We start from the raw sequence: 23,030 nt of genomic DNA, 5'->3' as shown, positions 1-23,030 counted from the left end.
CTGATTCTGGCTCTGACCTCTCAGTCGAATTTTGGCTCTGGCCTCTGTCGAATTCTGGCTCTGACCTCTCATACTGATTCTGGCTCTGACCTCTCATACTGATTCTGGCTCTGATCTCTCATACTGATTCTGGCTCTAATCTCTCATACTGATTCTGGCTCTGACCTCTCAGGCTAATTCTGGCTCTGACCTCTCAGTCTAATTCTGGCTCTGACCTCTCAGTCGAATTCTGGCTCTGACCTCTCAGTCGAATTCTGGCTCTGACCTCTCAGTCTAATTCTGGCTCTGATCTCTCAGTCTAATTCTGGCTCTGACCTCTCATACTGATTCTGGCTCTGATCTCTCATACCGATTCTGGCTCTGACCTCTCAGTCTAATTCTGGCTCTGATCTCTCATACTGGTTCTGGCTCTGACCTCTCTGTCTAATTCTGGCTCTGATCTCTCATACTGGTTCTGGCTCTGACCTCTCAGTCGAATTCTGGCTCTGATCTCTCACACTGATTCTGGCTTTGACCTCTCAGTCTAATTCTGGCTCTGATCTCTCATACTGATTCTGGCTCTGATCTCTCATACTGATTCTGGCTCTGATCTCTCAGTCTAATTCTGGCTCTGACCTCTCAGTCTAATTCTGGCTCTGACCTCTCAGTCTAATTCTGGCTCTGACCTCTCAGTCGAATTCTGGCTCTGACCTCTCAGTCGAATTCTGGCTCTGACCTCTCAGTCGAATTCTGGCTCTGACCTCTCAGTCGAATTCTGGCTCTGACCTCTCAGTCTAATTCTGGCTCTGATCTCTCAGTCTAATTCTGGCTCTGACCTCTCATACTGACTCTGGCTCTGATCTCTCATACCGATTCTGGCTCTGACCTCTCAGTCGAATTCTGGCTCTGACCTCTCAGTTGAATTCTGGCTCTGACCTCTCAGTCGAATTCTGGCTCTGACCTCTCAGTCTAATTCTGGCTCTGACCTCTCAGTCGAATTCTTGCTCTGACCTCTCAGTCGAATTCTTGCTCTGACCTCTCAGACGAATTCTGGCTCTGACCTCTCAGTCGAATTCTGGCTCTGACCTCTCAGTCGAATTCTGGCTCTGATCTCTCAGTCTAATTTTGGCTCTGACCTCTCATACTGATTCTGGCTCTGATCTCTCATACTGATTCTGGCTCTGATCTCTCATACTGGTTCAGGCTCTGACCTCTTAGTCGAATTTTGGCTCTGACCTCTGTCGAATTCTGGCTCTGACCTCTCAGTCGAATTCTGGCTCTGACCTCTCAGTTGAATTCTGGCTCTGACCTCTCAGTCGAATTCTGGCTCTGACCTCTCAGTTGAATTCTGGCTCTGACCTCTCAGTTGAATTCTGGCTCTGACCTCTCAGTCGAATTCTGGCTCTGACCTCTCAGTCGAATTCTGGCTCTGACCTCTCAGTCCAATTCTGGCTCTGACCTCTCAGTCGAATTCTGGCTCTGACCTCTCAGTCCAATTCTGGCTCTGACCTCTCTGTCTAATTCTGGCTCTGATCTCTCATACTTATTCTGGCTCTTACCTCTCAGTCGAATTCTGGCTCTGACCTCTCAGTCGAATTCTGGCTCTGACCTCTCAGTCGAATTCTGGCTCTGACCTCTCAGTTGAATTCTGGCTCTGACCTCTCAGTCGAATTCTGGCTCTGACCTCTCAGTCGAATTCTGGCTCTGACCTCTCAGTCCAATTCTGGCTCTGACCTCTCAGTCGAATTCTGGCTCTGACCTCTCAGTCCAATTCTGGCTCTGACCTCTCTGTCTAATTCTGGCTCTGATCTCTCATACTTATTCTGGCTCTTACCTCTCAGTCGAATTCTGGCTCTGACCTCTCAGTCGAATTCTGGCTCTGACCTCTCAGTCGAATTCTGGCTCTGACCTCTCAGTCGAATTCTGGCTCTGACCTCTCAGTCCAATTCTGGCTCTGACCTCTCAGTCCAATTCTGGCTCTGACCTCTCAGTCCAATTCTGGCTCTGACCTCTCAGTCCAATTCTGGCTCTGACCTCTCAGTCCAATTCTGGCTCTGACCTCTCAGTCCAATTCTGGCTCTGACCTCTCAGTCCAATTCTGGCTCTGACCTCTCAGTCCAATTCTGGCTCTGACCTCTCAGTCCATTTCTGGCGCTGACCTCTCAGTCCAATTCTGGCTCTGACCTCTCATACTGATTCTGGCTCTGACCTCTCAGTCTAATTCTGGCTCTGATCTCTCATACGGATTCTGGCTCTGACCTCTCAGTCTAATTCTGGCTCTGACCTCTCACACTGATTCTGGCTCTGACCTCTCAGTCGAATTTTGGCTCTGACCTCTGTCGAATTCTGGCTCTGACCTCTCATACTGATTCTGGCTCTGACCTCTCATACTGATTCTGGCTCTGATCTCTCATACTGATTCTGGCTCTAATCTCTCATACTGATTCTGGCTCTGACCTCTCAGTCTAATTCTGGCTCTGACCTCTCAGTCGAATTCTGGCTCTGACCTCTCAGTCGAATTCTGGCTCTGACCTCTCAGTCGAATTCTGGCTCTGACCTCTCAGTCGAATTCTGGCTCTGACCTCTCAGTCTAATTCTGGCTCTGACCTCTCATACTGATTCTGGCTCTGATCTCTCATACCGATTCTGGCTCTGACCTCTCAGTCTAATTCTGGCTCTGATCTCTCATACTGGTTCTGGCTCTGACCTCTCTGTCTAATTCTGGCTCTGATCTCTCATACTGGTTCTGGCTCTGACCTCTCAGTCGAATTCTGGCTCTGATCTCTCACACTGATTCTGGCTTTGACCTCTCAGTCTAATTCTGGCTCTGATCTCTCATACTGATTCTGGCTCTGATCTCTCATACTGATTCTGGCTCTGACCTCTCAGTCTAATTCTGGCTCTGACCTCTCAATCTAATTCTGGCTCTGACCTCTCAGTCTAATTCTGGCTCTGACCTCTCAGTCTAATTCTGGCTCTGACCTCTCAGTCGAATTTTGGCTCTGGCCTCTCAGTCGAATTCTGGCTCTGACCTCTCAGTCTAATTCTGGCTCTGATCTCTCATACTGATTCTGGCTCTGACCTCTCTGTCTAATTCTGGCTCTGATCTCTCATACTGATTCTGGCTCTGACCTCTCTGTCTAATTCTGGCTCTGATCTCTCATACTGATTCTGGCTCTGATCTCTCATACTGATTCTGGCTCTGACCTCTCAGTCGAATTCTTTTTAATTCAATAAGCTTTATTGGGTTTTCAAAAATTTTATGGGGGTACAGAAAAGAAGGGAGGGGCAAGAGGGTACCGCATCAAAAACGAACAGTACCTCCCTTCTCCTCCCTCTTTCTTTCCCTTTTCACCTCTATTTGTGCGAGTTTAGATATATATAAAAACTGCTAAGACTTTGCCTCACACACCCCCTTCCCCCCCGACTTGTGAATTGGCTAATGCAATTGTCTGTACTTGATGTTTTCTAACGTGTCTGCCATTCTTGTTTCTTTAACTCCTTTGTTGTAAATTTGAAAATCTTTAATAAAACTTTTGAATTAAAAAAAAAACGAACAGTACAAGAAAAGCGCCTCTAACATAAACGGCGCACAGCGACATATGAAGAGCTCAATAATGTCAACTAACAAAATGTAACTAAGAACTAGAAACCAAGTAAGAATCTATCAAGATAGCCTTACTGTATAAGTGTACATGCGAAGCGGGAGAAGGGGGTAGAAAGAAGTGGGGGGAGGGGTAGGTGTCTGTTCCAGGTGAGGTCAAAATAACTGGGCGGTCATGTCAAAGAGGTCAATCCTTTCAGGGTGTGTCAACCGCTGATGGTGCGTGTTGTTTTCCAGTAATCGTGCCATGGCTTCCAGATCTTGACATATTTGTTATGAGTCCTTCGAGACCAGCTGAGCAGTTCCTCCAACCTCGAGATCTCGTTGACAGTGTTCTCCCACAGTGTCAAGGGGGGTGCAGCGGTTTGCAGCCAATACCTTGGAATCAGAAGTTTAGCCGCAGCAAGTAGTAGCGTAATGAGTTTGTCTTTTTCAGGCTTATAGGTGGGATTCGGGTGAGCCAAGAACAGTGTCACATGTGTAAGGTCAAAGGGTCCCGCTATGATGGTTCTAATGCGATCAGTCACCTCTGACCAGAAATCTGCAATAGAGGGGCATGTCCACCACAAGTGTAAATACGTGCCTACTTGCTGCGAGCATCTCCAGCAATGTGGGTTATCGCTTAGACCACGTCTGGCCATCCATTCAGGTGTTTTATACCACCTCGAGAAGATCTTGAAATGATTTTCTTGCATGCAAACGCACGTGGACGAGCCGTGTGAGAACTTCAGGATGTTTGCTGTTTCTTCAGGGGAGAACTTGACTTCCAGGTCCATCTCCCAGGAGGTGATGTAGGCCGGCTTATAATCTGCTGGGGGTGCAACAAATCTGTGAAGCAAGGACGAGACCTTTCGCAACATCCTAGTACATGAGGTTAAGACTTTCTCAAAAGCGGACAGATAAATTCTCAAGTCTGGGGTGTCTTTCAGTTGCGTGAGAAAAAATCTAATGTGTTCCTTGTGAAGGAAAGACAATTGTGACAATTGCGGAAAGCGTGACGGGTCAGTAATCCGTTCCTTTGCTTCATCATCCCATAAATCTCTGTCGGAGATCCCCAAGGGCCGTCCAAGCTGAGGCGTACTGCCTGACAGGATCACCGTATAGGGCTGGAAGGAGGGTAACAGGCAATAATGGCGAAGGGCCTGGGGCTAATTCTGGCCCAAGAGAACGCCAAGTTTCGACAGCTCCCCTAAAAAGTGGATTAAGGGAATTCGAGTGCGTTTTTTTCTTATGAGGAAGCCATAGGTCTCTAATCAGGGAGGGAGGTAGACAAACTGTGCTAGTGGAAATCGGGAACAGCAGATGCGACCACCATCCGAGTTGGATTGCCTGGTAATAGAGTTGGACGTCCGGGAGGCCAATCCCGCCTTGCGTTTTCGGTTTCACTATCAGCGACCATGCTATTCTAGGCGCTTTGCGACGCCAGATGAACTTTGTGAACATGGAGCGTACTGCAGTGAAAAAGTCTCTCGGGACATAGATGGGGAGCATGGACAGCTTGTAGACGATTTTCGGCAGTAGGTAAGTCTGTATAAGCGCTTTTCTACCAAACCATGAAAGTGGCAGGTGCTGGTAGGAATCCAGGTCAGCTTTGAGAGACTTAAGGAGAGGCTGGAAGTTTGCCGAATACAGATCTTCGATGGTTGGCGTGAGGCTGATGCCTAAGTATTTGAGTGAAGTGGCGGTCCATTGAAATGGTGTGCTAGCCTTAAGGAGGGAGACACGGTGCTTTGGGAGCGAAACATTCAAGATCTCGGATTTCTCTAAGTTCGCTTTGTATCCCGAGACTCTCCTATAAGCTTGTAGGATCTCCATAATGCGTGGCAAGGCCTCTTCTGGGTTCGAGATAACAAACAAGACATCGTCTGCGAACGCTGTTGCAGAGGTGGTGACTTCTCCGGTTCGGATGCCTAGAACAGACGGGTCTTGGCGAACTCTCTGAAGGAGTGTTTCGAGGACTAAAATGAATAAGGTCGGTGAGAGAGGGCAACCTTGTCTGGTCCCATTGCGAATCTGGAACGCTTCCGATAGTGTCCCATTGACCTTAAATCTGGCGTAAGGAGACTCGTAGAGAGTCAAAATCGCCTCGACAAAGGGCGGTGGAAACTGGAAACGGAGCAGCGTCTTTTTCATGAAGGCCCAGGAGACCCTGTCGAAGGCCTTTTCCGCATCTACGCCTAGAAGTATGAGGGGGAGGTTGTCTTTTCTCGCCTTAAAGATCAGTGGAAGTAGGCGTTTCGTGTTGTCCCTGCCTTCTCTACCCGCTACAAAACCAGACTGCTCAGGGTCGACCAGAACGGGTACCAATGGCTTCATCCGCAAGGCAAGTAGCTTGGCCAATATTTTCAGGTCCAAGTTTAGGAGGGAAATTGGCCTATAATTGCCACAGAGGGTGGAATCTCTTCCTTCCTTGGGGATGAGAGTTGTGGGCTTCCAGCGTTTGGGGTGGGAAGGAGTCACCAGAGAGCAGTGCATTGCACATTTTAGCTAAATGTGGTATCAGGGTGGACTTGAACTTTTTGTAGTATAATAGCGGAAGACCATCAGGTCCTGGACTCTTTCCCACTGGGAAGCTATTAAGGACGCCAGACAGCTCTTCGTACGAAACCGGGTCTAAGAGTGAGGACACTTCGTCTGGAGACAGTTCAGGTAAAGCTAGAGAGGATAGGAAATCTCTGATCAGGTTCTGCCGCTCCACCCCCGCTTGTGGGGCTTCATGGTCCGCTAAGTTGTAGAGCTTGGTATAAAACTGAACGAATTCCTTCGCTATTTCAGGCGTATCCGCAGTGGGTAGACCCCGGTCAGTCATGATGCTGGTAATATACGTTTTCTGTTTAGCCTTGTGGAGGAGTGACGACATGAGATGGCTGCCCTTGTTGCCATGGGCATAAAGCAGTTTCCGAAAATGGAGATGATGTTTGGCTGCTCTCATGTTGAGTATGTTCAGGAGAGCCTCCCTAAGACTTAACAGGTCTGAAAGCGCCGCTTCCGCCTTGGTTCTCTTATGAATGCATTCCAATCTCGCTATATTGGCAAGAAGAGAGTCTACCTCCACTTGCTTCTCTCTCTTCACTCTCGCAGCTAGGGAGATAAGTACACCCCTGATGTAGGCTTTGTGTGCTTCCCAAACTATTGGTGGGGAGACCTCTGGCGTCACATTGCGGCGAAAATATTCTCTCAGGTGTTCCTCCAAGAAGTCTACATTCTTCTGCGAGTCTAGTAAGGATTCATTCAGGCGCCAAGTCCACTGACCCTTAGAAATCTGCCTGAGTTGAAGCGAGAGGAGAACCGCTGAATGGTCAGATACTGCTATTGGACCAATTTTAGCGTCCGAGAAGAGAGGAAGCAAATCTTTTGTGATAAGCAAGTAGTCTATCCTGTGGTAGGTCCTCGCGGTGGTAGAGTAAAAGCTGTAATCCCGTCCAGTAGGGTGTAGCATACGCCAGGAGTCTACTAAGTTCAGCTCTTGTAGAGCCCTATGGATCGCGCTGATGGACCTCTGCGATAGAAGCGACTTAGGGGAGGAAGAGTCTAATACATGGTTCAGCGCCACATTGAGGTCTCCGCCTACCACCAGCTGTCCTTCCGTAAAGAGGCTGAGGGAGCGCAAGGTTCGGACAAGTCATGACGTCTGGTTTTTGTTCGGGGCGTAGAGGGATGCAAAGGTGTATGGGACTGAGGTTATGCTGCCTTTAACGAATAGCGCACGGCCATCAGAGTCAGCATACTTCGCTTTGAGGATGAAAGGCGTGGAAGGATCTATCAGAATGGACACTCCTTTTGACGCTGAATTGGGGTGGGTACTGTGGAAACACTGATTGAAGGATTTACCAGGAAATTTGGGAACCTTTAAACCCTTGAAATGCGTCTCCTGGAGGAAGACTACGTTCGCCTTCCAACGTCTGAGCAGGTACATAATATGATGCCTCTTATTTGGGGAATTAAGGCCATTGGCGTTCAGTGTCACACATTGGAGATTAGCAGATGTGGGTGTTGTTGAGAAAGACATTCCGCAGCGTTAGGTTTACAAGGCACCTAGGGGAGGGAGTAAGGGAATAGAGGAAAGGGAGATAAGGATTGGCTAACGAAGAGTGGGGAGAGTAGAAGGGAGCGAGGGAGGGAGGGTAGGACAATTAGCGTGAGCACAGCAACAGTAAAATAATAGGTTACGAATAACACAATCTACTCAACTTCAGCTAAAACGTAGACAAAAGTAAGTTTTCAAACTATGCCACTTAAGGTAGCTACGGCAGACTAAGCAGAATCAGGGTAACTCAGATCTATAGAGATCTCAAAAACAGTTAATATCAAAAAGGACGCTAAGAAGGACGCTGACACGTCCACACCGGGCACATGTTAGCGCAAACACTACACTAAACATTGCAATGGTAAAGAAAAGAATATAACAGTCAACATTGGGATAAGACAGAAAAAATATCACCCAGATACGAGGGGTGCACAGAACTAAATGCGAATACTAGAGTTCAGAGGAGGTCTAACTCGGACTAGGGCGAAACCTGAAGTAAGCTAGGAAGCATATACAGTTCACAAAATAAGACAAGAGCAAACCGTGGTGGGCGCGATCAATTGGAGTCCAGACCACGCAGAAGCTGCTTCCTGGATCTCGGGGACCGGAGTCGACCTGGAGTACGTGGTGGGTCCAACAGTGGCAAAATGGAGGTCGGGTCCGGGTCCCGTGGAATCGGCAACCAGGACGGAACCGGAACAGGAGGTATGTTGAGCACTGCCCAAACCTGGTCTAGGTCCCTGGGAGTGAAGACGTTGTATCTCCTGCCATTCTTGGTGAACGAAAGTCCAAAAGGGAACAGCCAGGCATATGGAAGGTTATGCGCCTTCAGGACATCCAGTAGTGGGCGCATCAAGCAGCGTTTTTGTAGCGTGGCAGGAGCAAGGTCGTGGTAGATTTGTACCGGGGTGCCATCATGTGACAAGTCTTTTTTGTCTCTGGCCGCTCGGAGAACCTCAGAGGCATGAGCGGAAGATAAAAGGCTGCAGATGACATCTCTCGGCGGGTCATTGCCCTCCGGTCGTGGGCGAATTGCTCTATGTGCTCTCTCAATCAGAACAGACTTCGCCTTCTCCTCCCCAAGCAAAATTTTGAAAAGCGCCCCCGCTACATCAGATAAAGATTCCGGAGGAAATGTTTCAGGGAGGCCCCTTATACGGACATTCTTGCGTCTGTTACGGTTCTCCAAGTCCTCCAGTAACAAGTACGTTTTATTAAAATGCTCCGTGTGGGAGTCAAGCGTGGCCGACATGGCAGAAGTGGTTTTCTGAGTCTTTGCCTGTTTTGATTCCAGGGAATCTACTCTCTTCCCCATTGCTTTCATGTCTGCTCTAAGTTCGGCTATCTCGGACAAAACCGGGACAAGCGCATGGGAGAGAGCCTCTTTGAGAAAACCTTGTGTTATGACTGTGGAATCAGAGTCCATGTTGAAGGATTCCTCTTCAGAGTCTGGGGCCCCGGCGCCCTGCAGAGAGCTATCACTATGCTGTTGTTTATTAGGTTGAGCAGGCCGTGCAAGGTTTTGCTTCTTCAAGAATTTCTGCATGTTAGCCGGAGAAACAGGCGTTGTCTGCTGTAACTTAGAATCAGTGGGTCTATCCTTCCCAATCTTGACCATTTCTAGTAGTAGGGAGCTAAATAGGTGTGGGGCAGCGTCCTAGAGCAGTGGTTTACAAGCTCATGAGGGGTAGTGAGCCAGTGGTCAGAGACAAACTTAAGAAGATATACGAGAATTGGTGTAAAGTAGCGGGCAGCAGGAGAGGCTATCTGTTGTGCAAAGTCCAGGGAAGTTCAGGAAAGTTGGAGGAGCCTGTGGCAGGATGGTAGTCCGCACGGCCTCAGGTGTAGGAAGGGCTAGGGTAAGGCGGCAGGGGGGGGACCAGGCGGTATGAGGAGCTTCCCTGATGGATGCGTAGAAGCTCTGCACTCTACCGCCTGGCAGCCAGAATCCAGTGTCAGAGGCAGTCTATGGCTGGGTCTGTGGGGAGGTGAGGAGGCCTCAGCATACAGATGATGCCCGAGGAGCGGGGGGGGGAGGGAGGAAGAGGGGAGAGAATGGGTGAGGAAGGCAGAGGTAGTGGTAAGAGCTGCGTCACTTATCTTGCCCTTGAATGTGCTCTCCTCCGTCTCCCGAGGTCGTCACCGGAGTCCGGGTGTAGCCAGCAGAAGGGATGCGGCAGCTGTCTGTCTCCTCCCCGGCAGCTGGGAAGCGTCTGAGCGATGGCGCTGCAGGGTGGCGGGACCGGAAGTAGGCCAATGCGGCGGTGCTGTCGGGTGAGTCTGGGGCGCGGCAGAAGCCGCCAAGCGACCAGATGAGGCGTCTCTAATCAGGCAGCCGGAGAGGTCGGAGGCAGGTGGCGTGGATAAGGTAAGACTCCGTGCAGGTCCGGTGCGGTGTTCGCTCTCACGGCGGAAGTTGACAGCCGACGAGTGCCGGGCGGCAGGGATGTGAGGTAGGCCGCAGGTTCTCCACAACGGATCGGAGCCGGGAAAAGCAGAGATGTCTCTGGCCAATTGTGCTGGGAAGGTGGGGGAGAGGTCCCTTGAGGAAGGTCCAGTGGATGGTGGCACTGTAGAGGCAGATGGGAATGGATTTTGTGCCGGTGGGTCTGGAGCTCCAGAAGCGCACGTCCTTTCGCCTCGACAGTTAGGCCACGCCCCCTCTCAGTCTAATTCTGGCTCTGATCTCTCATACTGATTCTGGCTCTGACCTCTCAGTCTAATTCTGGCTCTGATCTCTCATACTGATTCTGGCTCTGACCTCTCAGTCGAGTTTTGGCTCTGACCTCTCAGTCGAATTTTGGCTCTGACCTCTCATACTGATTCTGGCTCTGATCTCTGTCTAATTCTGGCTCTGACCTCTCATACTGATTCTGGCTCTGATCTCTGTCTAATTCTGGCTCTGACCTCTCAGTCTGATTCTGGCTCTGATCTATCATACTTATTCTGGCTCTGATCTCTCATACTGATTTTGGCTCTGACCTCTCAGTCGAATTCTGGCTCTAACCTCTAGGTCGTATTCTGGCTCTGACCTCTCAGTCGAATTTTGGCTCTGATCTCTCATACTGATTCTGTCTCTGATCTCTCATACTCATTCTGGCTCTGACCTCTCAGTCGAATTCTGGCTCTGACCTCTCAGTCGAATTCTGGCTCTGATCTCTCAGTCTAATTCTGGCTCTGACCTCTCAGTCTGATTCTGGCTCTGATCTATCATACTTATTCTGGCTCTGACCTCTCAGTCGAATTCTGGCTCTGACCTCTCAGTCGAATTCTGGCTCTGACCTCTCAGTCTAATTCTGGCTCTGATCTCTCATACTTATTCTGGCTCTGATCTCTCATACTGATTCTGGCTCTGACCTCTCAGTCGAATTCTGGCTCTGATCTCTCAGTCTAATTCTGGCTCTGACCTCTCAGTCTGATTCTGGCTCTGATCTCTGTCTAATTCTGGCTCTGACCTCTCATACTGATTCTGGCTCTGATCTCTGTCTAATTCTGGCTCTGACCTCTCAGTCTGATTCTGGCTCTGATCTATCATACTTATTCTGGCTCTGATCTCTCATACTGATTTTGGCTCTGACCTCTCCGTCGAATTCTGGCTCTAACCTCTAGGTCGTATTCTGGCTCTGACCTCTCAGTCGAATTTTGGCTCTGATCTCTCATACTGATTCTGTCTCTGATCTCTCATACTGATTCTGGCTCTGACCTCTCAGTCGAATTCTGGCTCTGACCTCTCAGTCGAATTCTGGCTCTGATCTCTCAGTCTAATTCTGGCTCTGACCTCTCAGTCTGATTCTGGCTCTGATCTATCATACTTATTCTGGCTCTGACCTCTCAGTCGAATTCTGGCTCTGACCTCTCAGTCGAATTCTGGCTCTGACCTCTCAGTCTAATTCTGGCTCTGATCTCTCATACTTATTCTGGCTCTGATCTCTCATACTGATTCTGGCTCTGACCTCTCAGTCTAATTCTGGCTCTGATCTCTCATACTGATTCTGGCTATGACCTCTCAGTCTAATTCTGGCTCTGACCTCTCATACTGATTCTTGCTCTGACCTCTCAGTCGAATTCTGGCTCTGATCTCTCATACTGATTCTGGCTCTGACCTCTCAGTCGAATTCTGGCTCTGACCTCTCAGTCGAATTCTGGCTCTGACCTCTCAGTCGAATTCTGGCTCTGACCTCTCAGTCGAATTCTGGCTCTGACCTCTCAGTCTAATTCTGGCTATGACCTCTCAGTCGAATTCTGGCTCTGACCTCTCAGTCGAATTCTGGCTCTGATCTCTCATACTGGTTCTGGCTCTGACCTCTCAGTCGAATTCTGGATCTGATCTCTCATACTGGTTCTGGCTCTGACCTCTCAGTCGAATTCTGGCTCTGATCTCTCATACTGATTCTGGCTCTGATCTCTCATACTGCTTCTGGCTCTGACCTCTCAGTCTAATTCTGGCTCTGACCTCTCAGTCTAATTCTGGCTCTGACCTCTCTGTCCAATTTTGGCTCTGACCTATCGGTCAAATTCTGGCTCTGACCTCTCGGTCGAACTCTGGCTCTGACCTCTCGGTCGAATTCTGGCTCTGACCTCTCGGTCGAATTCTGGCTCTGACCTCTCGGTCGAATTCTGGCTCTGACCTCTCGGTCGAATTCTGGCTCTGACCTCTCGGTCGAATTCTGGCTCTGACCTCTCGGTCGAATTCTGGCTCTGACCACTCAGTCGAATTCTGGCTCTGACCTCTCAGTCGAATTCTGGCTCTGATCTCTCATACTGATTCTGGCTCTGACCTCTCAGTCTAATTCTGGCTCTGATCTCTCATACTGATTCTGGCTCTGACCTCTCAGTCTAATTCTGGCTCTGATTTCTCATACTGATTCTGGCTCTGACCTCTCAGTCTAATTCTGGCTCTGATCTCTCATACTGATTCTGGCTCTGATCTCTCATACTGATTCTGGCTCTGATCTCTCAGTCTAATTCTGGCTCTGATCTCTCATACTGATTCTGGCTCTGACCTCTCAGTCTAATTCTGGCTCTGATCTCTCATACTGATTCTGGCTCTGATCTCTCATACTGATTCTGGCTCTGATCTCTGTCGAATTCTGGCTCTGATCTCTCATACTGATTCTGGCTTTGACCTCTCAGTCGAATTCTGGCTCTGACCTCTCAGTCCAATTCTGGCTCTGACCTCTCAGTCTAATTCTGGCTCTGAATTCTCATACTGATTCTGGCTCTGATCTCTCATACTGATTCTGGCTCTGACCTATTAGTCTAATTCTGGCTCTGATTTCTCATACTGATTCTTGCTCTGACCTCTGAGTCTAATTCTGGCTCTGATCTCTCATACTGATTCTGGCTCTGACCTCTCAGTCGAATTCTGGCTCTGATCTCTCATACTGATTCTGGCTCTGATCTCTCAGTCTAATTCTGGCTCCGATCTCTCATACTGATTCTGGCTCTGATCTCTCATACTGATTCTGGCTCTGATCTCTCAGTCTAATTCTGGCTCTGATCTCTCATACTGATTCTGGCTCTGACCTCTCGGTCGAATTCTGGCTCTGAACTCTCAGTCGAATTCTGGCTCTGGCCTCTCAGTCTATTTCTGGCTCTGACCTCTCAGTCTATTTCTGGCTCTGACCTTTCAGTTAAATTCTGGCTCTGATCTCTCATACTGATTCTGGCTCTGATCTCTCATACTGATTCTGGCTCTGACCTCTCAGTCTAATTCTGGCTCTGACCTCTCAGTCTAATTCTGGCTCTGATCTCTCATACTTATTCTGGCTTTGATCTCTCATACTGATTCTGGCTCTGATCTCTAATACTTATTCTGGCTCTGATCTCTCATACTGATTCTGGCTCTGATCTCTCATACTGATTCTGGCTCTGATCTCTCATACTGATTCTGGCTCTGATCTCTGTCGAATTCTGGCTCTGATCTCTCATACTGATTCTGGCTTTGACCTCTCAGTCGAAATCTGGCTCTGACCTCTCCGTCGAATTCTTGGTCTGACCTCTCAGTCGAATTCTGGCTCTGACCTCTCAGTCTAATTCTGGCTCTGATTTCTCATACTGATTCTGGCTCTGATCTCTCATACTGATTCTGGCACTGACCTATTAGTCTAATTCTGGCTCTGACCTCTCAGTCTAATTCTGGCTCTGATTTCTCATACTGATTCTGGCTCTGATCTCTCATACTGATTCTGGCTCTGACCTCTCAGTCTAATTCTGGCTCTGATCTCTCATACTTATTCTGGCTCTGACCTCTCAGTCTAATTCTGGCTCTGATCTCTCATACTTATTCTGGCTCTGACCTCTCAGTCTAATTCTGGCTATAACCTCTCATTCTAATTCTGGCTCCGATCTCTCATACTGATTTTGGCTATGACCTCTCATTCTAATTCTGGCTCTGATCTCTCATACTGATTCTGGCTCTGACCTCTCAGTTGAATTCTGGCTCTGATCTCTCATACTGATTCTGGCTCTGATCTCTGTTGAATTCTGGCTCTGATCTCTCATACTGATTCTGGCTCTGATCTCTGTTGAATTCTGGCTCTGATCTCTCATACTGATTCTGGCTCTGACCTCTCAGTCGAATTCTGGCTCTGACCTCTCATACTGATTCTGGCTCTGACCTCTCAGTCGATTTCTGGCTCTGAGCTCTCAGTCGAATTCTGGCTCTGATCTCTCATACTGATTCTGGCTATGACCTGTCAGTCTAATTCTGGCTCTGACCTCTCATACTGATTATTGCTCTGACCTCTCAGTCGAATTCTGGCTCTGATCTCTCATACTGATTCTGGCTCTGATCTCTGTCGAATTCTGGATCTGATCTCTCATACTGATTCTGGCTATGACCTCTCATTTTAATTCTGGCTCTGACCTCTCATACTGATTCTGGCTCTGACCTCTCAGTCGAATTCTGGCTCTGACCTCTCAGTCTAATTCTGGCTCTGATCTCTCATACTGATTCTGGCTCTGATCTCTCATACTGATTCTGGCTATGACCTGTCAGTCTAATTCTGGCTCTGACCTCTCATACTGATTATTGCTCTGACCTCTCAGTCGAATTCTGGCTCTGATCTCTCATACTGATTCTGGCTCTGATCTCTGTCGAATTCTGGATCTGATCTCTCATACTGATTCTGGCTATGACCTCTCATTTTAATTCTGGCTCTGACCTCTCATACTGATTCTGGCTATGACCTCTCAGTCGAATTCTGGCTCTGACCTCTCAGTCTAATTCTGGCTCTGATCTCTCATACTGATTCTGGCTCTGATCTCTCATACTGATTTTGGCTCTGATCTCTGTCGAATTCTGGCTCTGATCTCTCATACTGATTCTGGCTCTGACCTCTCAGTCGAATTCTGGCTCTGATCTCTCATACTGATTCTGGCTCTGATCTCTCATACTGATTCTGGCTCTGATCTCTCATCCTGATTCTGGCTCTGATCTCTGTCGAATTCTGGCTCTGATCTCTCATACTGATTCTGGCTGTGACCTCTCTGTCTAATCTGGCTATGACCTCTCAGTCTAATTCTGGCTCTGACCTCTCATTCTGATTCTTGCTCTGACCTCTCAGTCGAATTCTGGCTCTGATCTCTCATACTGATTCTGGCACTGACCTCGCAGTCGAATTCTGGCTCTGACCTCTCAGTCGAATTCTGGCTCTGATCTCTCATACTGATTCTGGCTCTGACCTCGCAGTCGAATTCTGGCTATGACCTCTCAGTCGAATTCTGGCTCTGATCTCTCATACTGATTCTGGCTCTGATCTCTCATACTGATTCTGGCTCTAACCTTTCAGTCTAATTCTGGCTCTGATCTCTCAGTCTAATTCTGGCTCTGACCTCTCAGTCTAATTCTGGCTCTGACCTCTCAGTCTAATTCTGGCTCTGATCTCTCATACTGATTCTGGCTATGACCTCTCAGTCTAATTCTGGCTCTGATCTCTCATACTGATTCTGGCTCTGATCTCTTACACTGATTCTGGCTCTGATCTCTCAGTCTAATTCTGGCTCTGATCTCTCACACTGATTCTGGCTCTTATCTCTTATACTGATTCTGGCTCTGATCTCTCATGCTGATTCTGGCTCTGATCTCTCATACTGATTCTGGCTCTGACCTCTCAGTCTAATTCTAGCTCTGATCTCTCATACTGATTCTGGCTCTGATCTCTTATACTGATTCTGGCTCTGATCTCTCAGTCTAATTCTGGCTCTGATCTCTCATACTGATTCTGGCTCTGATCTCTCATACTGATTCTGGCACTGATCTCTCATGCTGATTCTGGCTCTGATCTCTCATACTGATTCTGGCTCTGATCTCTCAGTCTAATTCTGGCTCTGATCTCTCATACTGATTCTGGCTCTTACCTTTCAGTCGAATTCTGGCTCTGATCTCTCATACTGATTCTGGCTCTGATCTCTCAGTCTAATTCTTGCTCTGATCTCTCATATTAATTCTGGTTCTAACCTCTCAGTTGAATTCTGGCTCTGACCTCTCAGTCTATTTCTGGCTCTGATCTCTCAGTCTAATTCTGGCTCTGATCTCTCATACTGATTCTGGCTCTGATCTCTAATACTGATTCTGGCTCTGATCTCTCATGCTGATTCTGGCTCTGATCTCTCATACTGATTCTGGCTCTGATCTCTCAGTCTAATTCTGGCTCTGATCTCTCATACTGATTCTGGCTCTTACCTTTCAGTCGAATTCTGGCTCTGATCTCTCATACTGATTCTGGCTCTGACCTCTCAGTCAAATTCTGGCTCTGATCTCTCACACTGATTCTGGCTCTGACCACTCAGTCGAATTCTGGCTCTGACCTCTCAGTCTAATTCTGGCTCTGACCTCTCAGTCTAATTCTGGCTCTGATCTCTCATACTGATTCTGGCTCTGACCTCTCAGTCGAATTCTGGCTCTGACCTCTCAGTCTAATTCTGGCTCTGACCTCTCAGTCTAATTCTGGCTCTGACCTCTCATACTGATTCTGGCTATGAGCTCTCAGTCTAATTCTGGCTCTGACCTCTCATACTGATTCTTGCTCTGACCTCTTAGTCGAATTCTGGCTCTGATCTCTCATACTGATTCTGTCTCTGACCTCTCAGTCGAATTCTGGCTCTGACCTCTCAGTAGAATTCTGGCTCTGACCTCTCTGTCAAATTCTGGCTCTGACCTCTCAGTCTAATTCTGGCTATGACCTCTCAGTCTAATTCTGGCTCTGACCTCTCAGTCGAATTCTGGCTCTGACCTCTCAGTCGAATTCTGGCTCTGATCTCTCATACTGGTTCTGGCTCTGACCTCTCAGTCTAATTCTGGCTCTGACCTCTCAGTCTAATTCTGGCTCTGACCTCTCAGTCTAATTCTGGCTCTGACCTCTCAGTCTAATTCTGGCTCTGACCTCTCTGTCCAATTTTGGCTCTGACCTCTCGGTCGAATTCTGGCTCTGACCTATCGGTCGAACTCTGGCTCTGACCTCTCGGTCGAACTCTGGCTCTGACCTCTCGGTCGAATTCTGGCTCTGACCTCTCGGTCGAATTCTGGCTCTGACCTCTCGGTCGAATTCTGGCTCTGACCTCTCGGTCGAATTCTGGCTCTGACCTCTCGGTCGAATTCTGGCTCTGACCTCTCGGTCGAATTCTGGCTCTGACCTCTCGGTCGAATTCTGGCTCTGACCTCTCGGTCGAATTCTGGCTCTGACCTCTCGGTCGAATTCTGGCTCTGACCTCTCGGTCGAATTCTGGCTCTGATCTCTCATACTGATTCTGGCTCTGATCTCTCATACTGATTCTGGCTTTGACCACTCAGTCGAATTCTGGCTCTGACCTCTCAGTCTAATTCTGGCTCTGACCTCTCAGTCTAATTCTGGCTCTGACCTCTCATACTGATTCTGGCTATGAGCTCTCAGTCTAATTCTGGCTCTGACCTCTCATACTGATTCTTGCTCTGACCTCTTAGTCGAATTCTGGCTCTGATCTCTCATACTGATTCTGTCTCTGACCTCTCAGTCGAATTCTGGCTCTGACCTCTCAGTAGAATTCTGGCTCTGACCTCTCTGTCAAATTCTGGCTCTGACCTCTCAGTCTAATTCTGGCTATGACCTCTCAGTCTAATTCTGGCTCTGACCTCTCAGTCGAATTCTGGCTCTGACCTCTCAGTCGAATTCTGGCTCTGATCTCTCATACTGGTTCTGGCTCTGACCTCTCAGTCTAATTCTGGCTCTGACCTCTCAGTCTAATTCTGGCTCTGACCTCTCAGTCTAATTCTGGCTCTGACCTCTCAGTCTAATTCTGGCTCTGACCTCTCTGTCCAATTTTGGCTCTGACCTCTCGGTCGAATTCTGGCTCTGACCTATCGGTCGAACTCTGGCTCTGACCTCTCGGTCGAATTCTGGCTCTGACCTCTCGGTCGAATTCTGGCTCTGACCTCTCGGTCGAATTCTGGCTCTGACCTCTCGGTCGAATTCTGGCTCTGACCTCTCGGTCGAATTCTGGCTCTGACCTCTCGGTCGAATTCTGGCTCTGACCTCTCGGTCGAATTCTGGCTCTGACCTCTCGGTCGAATTCTGGCTCTGACCTCTCGGTCGAATTCTGGCTCTGACCTCTCGGTCGAATTCTGGCTCTGACCTCTCGGTCGAATTCTGGCTCTGATCTCTCATACTGATTCTGGCTCTGATCTCTCATACTGATTCTGGCTTTGACCACTCAGTCGAATTCTGGCTCTGACCTCTCAGTCGAATTCTGGCTCTGACCTCTCAGTCTAATTCTGGCTCTGACCTCTCATACTGATTCTGGCTCTGATATCTCATACCGATTCTGGCTCTGATCTCTCATACTTATTCTGGCTCTGATCTCTCATACTGATTCTGGCTCTGATCTCTCATACTGATTCTGGCTCTGATCTCTGTCGAATTCTGGCTCTGATCTCTCATACTGATTCTGGCTTTGACCTCTCAGTCGAATTCTTGGTCTGACCTCTCAGTCGAATTCTGGCTCTGACCTCTCAGTCTAATTCTGGCTCTGACCTCTCAGTCTAATTCTGGCTCTGATTTCTCATACTGATTCTGGCTCTGATCTCTCATACTGATTCTGGCTCTGACCTCTCAGTCTAATTCTGGCTCTGATCTCTCATACTTATTCTGGCTCTGACCTCTCAGTCTAATTCTGGCTCTGATCTCTCATACTTATTCTGGCTCTGACCTCTCAGTCTAATTCTGGCTATAACCTCTCATTCTAATTCTGGCTCCGATCTCTCATACTGATTTTGGCTATGACCTCTCATTCTAATTCTGGCTCTGATCTCTCATACTGATTCTGGCTCTGACCTCTCAGTTGAATTCTGGCTCTGATCTCTCATACTGATTCTGGCTCTGATCTCTGTTGAATTCTGGCTCTGATCTCTCATACTGATTCTGGCTCTGACCTCTCAGTCGAATTCTGGCTCTGACCTCTCATACTGATTCTGGCTCTGACCTCTCAGTCGATTTCTGGCTCTGACCTCTCAGTCGAATTCTGGCTCTGATCTCTCATACTGATTCTGGCTATGACCTGTCAGTCTAATTCTGGCTCTGACCTCTCATACTGATTATTGCTCTGACCTCTCAGTCGAATTCTGGCTCTGATCTCTCATACTGATTCTGGCTCTGATCTCTGTCGAATTCTGGATCTGATCTCTCATACTGATTCTGGCTATGACCTCTCATTTTAATTCTGGCTCTGACCTCTCATACTGATTCTGGCTATGACCTCTCAGTCGAATTCTGGCTCTGACCTCTCAGTCTAATTCTGGCTCTGATCTCTCATACTGATTCTGGCTCTGATCTCTCATACTGATTCTGGCTCTGATCTCTGTCGAATTCTGGCTCTGATCTCTCATACTGATTCTGGCTCTGATCTCTCAGTCGAATTCTGGCTCTGATCTCTCATACTGATTCTGGCTCTGATCTCTCATACTGATTCTGGCTCTGATCTCTCATCCTGATTCTGGCTCTGATCTCTGTCGAATTCTGGCTCTGATCTCTCATACTGATTCTGGCTGTGACCTCTCTGTCTAATCTGGCTCTGACCTCTCATTCTGATTCTTGCTCTGACCTCTCAGTCGAATTCTGGCTCTGATCTCTCATACTGATTCTGGCACTGACCTCGCAGTCGAATTCTGGCTCTGATCTCTCAGTCGAATTCTGGCTCTGATCTCTCATACTGATTCTGGCTCTGACCTCGCAGTCGAATTCTGGCTCTGACCTCTCAGTCGAATTCTGGCTCTGATCTCTCATACTGATTCTGGCTCTGATCTCTCATACTGATTCTGGCTCTAACCTTTCAGTCTAATTCTGGCTCTGACCTCTCAGTCTAATTCTGGCTCTGACCTCTCAGTCTAATTCTGGCTCTGACCTCTCAGTCTAATTCTGGCTCTGACCTCTCAGTCTAATTCTGGCTCTGATCTCTCATACTGATTCTGGCTCTGACCTCTCAGTCTAATTCTGGCTCTGATCTCTCATACTGATTCTGGCTCTGATCTCTTATACTGATTCTGGCTCTGATCTCTCAGTCTAATTCTGGCTCTGATCTCTCACACTGATTCTGGCTCTTATCTCTTATACTGATTCTGGCTCTGATCTCTCAGTCTAATTCTGGCTCTGATCTCTCATACTGATTCTGGCTCTGACATCTCGGTCGAATTCTCGCTCTGACCTCTCAGTCGAATTCTGGCTCTGACCTCTCAGTCGAATTCTGGCTCTGACCTCTCAGTCGAATTCTGGCTCTGACCTCTCAGTCTAATTCTGGCTATGACCTCTCAGTCTAATTCTGGCTCTGACTTCTCATACTGATTCTGGCTCTGACCTATTAGTCTAATTCTGGCTCTGACCTCTCAGTCTAATTCTGGCTCTGACCTCTCAGTCTAATTCTGGCTCTGACCTCTCAGTCTAATTCTGGCTCTGATCTCTCATACTGATTCTGGCTCTGACCTCTCAGTCTAATTCTGGCTATGACCTCTCATTCTAATTCTGGCTCTGATCTCTCGTACTGATTCTGGCTCTGACCTCTCAGTCTAATTCTGGCTCTGACCTCTCAGTCTAATTCTGGCTCTGACCTCTCGGTCGAACTCTGGCTCTGACCTCTCGGTCGAATTCTGGCTCTGACCTCTCGGTCGAATTCTGGCTCTGACCTCTCGGTCGAATTCTGGCTCTGACCTCTCAGTCGAATTCTGGCTCTGACCTCTCGGTCGAATTCTGGCTCTGACCTCTCGGTCGAATTCTGGCTCTGACCTCTCGGTCGAATTCTGGCTCTGACCTCTCGGTCGAATTCTGGCTCTGACCTCTCGGTCGAATTCTGGCTCTGACATCTCAGTCTATTTCTGGCTCTGATCTCTCAGTTGAATTCTGGCTCTGGTCTCTCATACTGATTCTGGCTCTGATCTCTCAGTCGAATTCTGGCTCTGACCTCTCAGTCTAATTCTGGCTCTGATCTCTCATACTGATTCTGGCTCTGATCTCTCATACTGATTCTGGCTCTGATCTCTGTCGAATTCTGGCTCTGATCTCTCATACTGATTCTGGCTCTGACCTCTCACTCGAATTCTGGCTCTGATCTCTCATACTGATTCTGGCTCTGATCTCTCATACTGATTCTGGCTCTGATCTCTCATACTGATTCTGGCTCTGATCTCTCATACTGATTCTGGCTCTGATCTCTCATCCTGATTCTGGCTCTGATCTCTGTCGAATTCTGGCTCTGATCTCTCATACTGATTCTGGCTGTGACCTCTCTGTCTAATCTGGCTATGACCTCTCAGTCTAATTCTGGCTCTGACCTCTCATACTGATTCTTGCTCTGACCTCTCAGTCGAATTCTGGCTCTGATCTCTCATACTGATTCTGGCTCTGACCTCGCAGTCGAATTCTGGCTCTGATCTCTCATACTGATTCTGGCTCTGATCTCTCATACTGATTCTGGCTCTGACCTCTCAGTCAAATTCTGGCTCTGATCTCTCATACTGATTCTGGCTCTGACCTCGCAGTCGAATTCTGGCTCTGACCTCTCAGTCTAATTCTGGCTCTGACCTCTCGGTCGAACTCTGGCTCTGACCTCTCGGTCGAATTCTGGCTCTGACCTCTCGGTCGAATTCTGGCTCTGACCTCTCGGTCGAATTCTGGCTCTGACCTCTCAGTCGAATTCTGGCTCTGACCTCTCGGTCGAATTCTGGCTCTGACCTCTCGGTCGAATTCTGGCTCTGACCTCTCGGTCGAATTCTGGCTCTGACCTCTCGGTCGAATTCTGGCTCTGACCTCTCGGTCGAATTCTGGCTCTGACATCTCAGTCTATTTCTGGCTCTGATCTCTCAGTTGAATTCTGGCTCTGGTCTCTCATACTGATTCTGGCTCTGATCTCTCAGTCGAATTCTGGCTCTGACCTCTCAGTCTAATTCTGGCTCTGATCTCTCATACTGATTCTGGCTCTGATCTCTCATACTGATTCTGGCTCTGATCTCTGTCGAATTCTGGCTCTGATCTCTCATACTGATTCTGGCTCTGACCTCTCACTCGAATTCTGGCTCTGATCTCTCATACTGATTCTGGCTCTGATCTCTCATACTGATTCTGGCTCTGATCTCTCATACTGATTCTGGCTCTGATCTCTCATACTGATTCTGGCTCTGATCTCTCATCCTGATTCTGGCTCTGATCTCTGTCGAATTCTGGCTCTGATCTCTCATACTGATTCTGGCTGTGACCTCTCTGTCTAATCTGGCTATGACCTCTCAGTCTAATTCTGGCTCTGACCTCTCATACTGATTCTTGCTCTGACCTCTCAGTCGAATTCTGGCTCTGATCTCTCATACTGATTCTGGCTCTGACCTCTCAGTCAAATTCTGGCTCTGATCTCTCATACTGATTCTGGCTCTGACCTCGCAGTCGAATTCTGGCTCTGACCTCTCAGTCGAATTCTGGCTCTGATCTCTCATACTGATTCTGGCTCTGATCTCTCATACTGATTCTGGCTCTAACCTTTCAGTCTAATTCTGGCTCTGACCTCTCAGTCTAATTCTGGCTCTGACCTCTCATACTGATTCTTGCTCTGACCTCTCAGTCGAATTCTGGCTCTGATCTCTCATACTGATTCTGGCTCTGACCTCTCAGTCAAATTCTGGCTCTGATCTCTCATACTGATTCTGGCTCTGACCTCGCAGTCGAATTCTGGCTCTGACCTCTCAGTCGAATTCTGGCTCTGATCTCTCATACTGATTCTGGCTCTGATCTCTCATACTGATTCTGGCTCTAACCTTTCAGTCTAATTCTGGCTCTGACCTCTCAGTCTAATTCTGGCTCTGACCTCTCAGTCTAATTCTGGCTCTGACCTCTCAGTCTAATTCTGGCTCTGATCTCTCATACTGATTCTGGCTCTGACCTCTCAGTCGAATTCTGGCTCTCATCTCTC

This window comes from Leptodactylus fuscus, chromosome 3, assembly GCF_031893055.1.
Source record: "Leptodactylus fuscus isolate aLepFus1 chromosome 3, aLepFus1.hap2, whole genome shotgun sequence".
Taxonomy (NCBI): Eukaryota; Metazoa; Chordata; class Amphibia; order Anura; family Leptodactylidae; genus Leptodactylus; species Leptodactylus fuscus.
Note: the sequence above shows the minus strand (reverse complement) of the source record.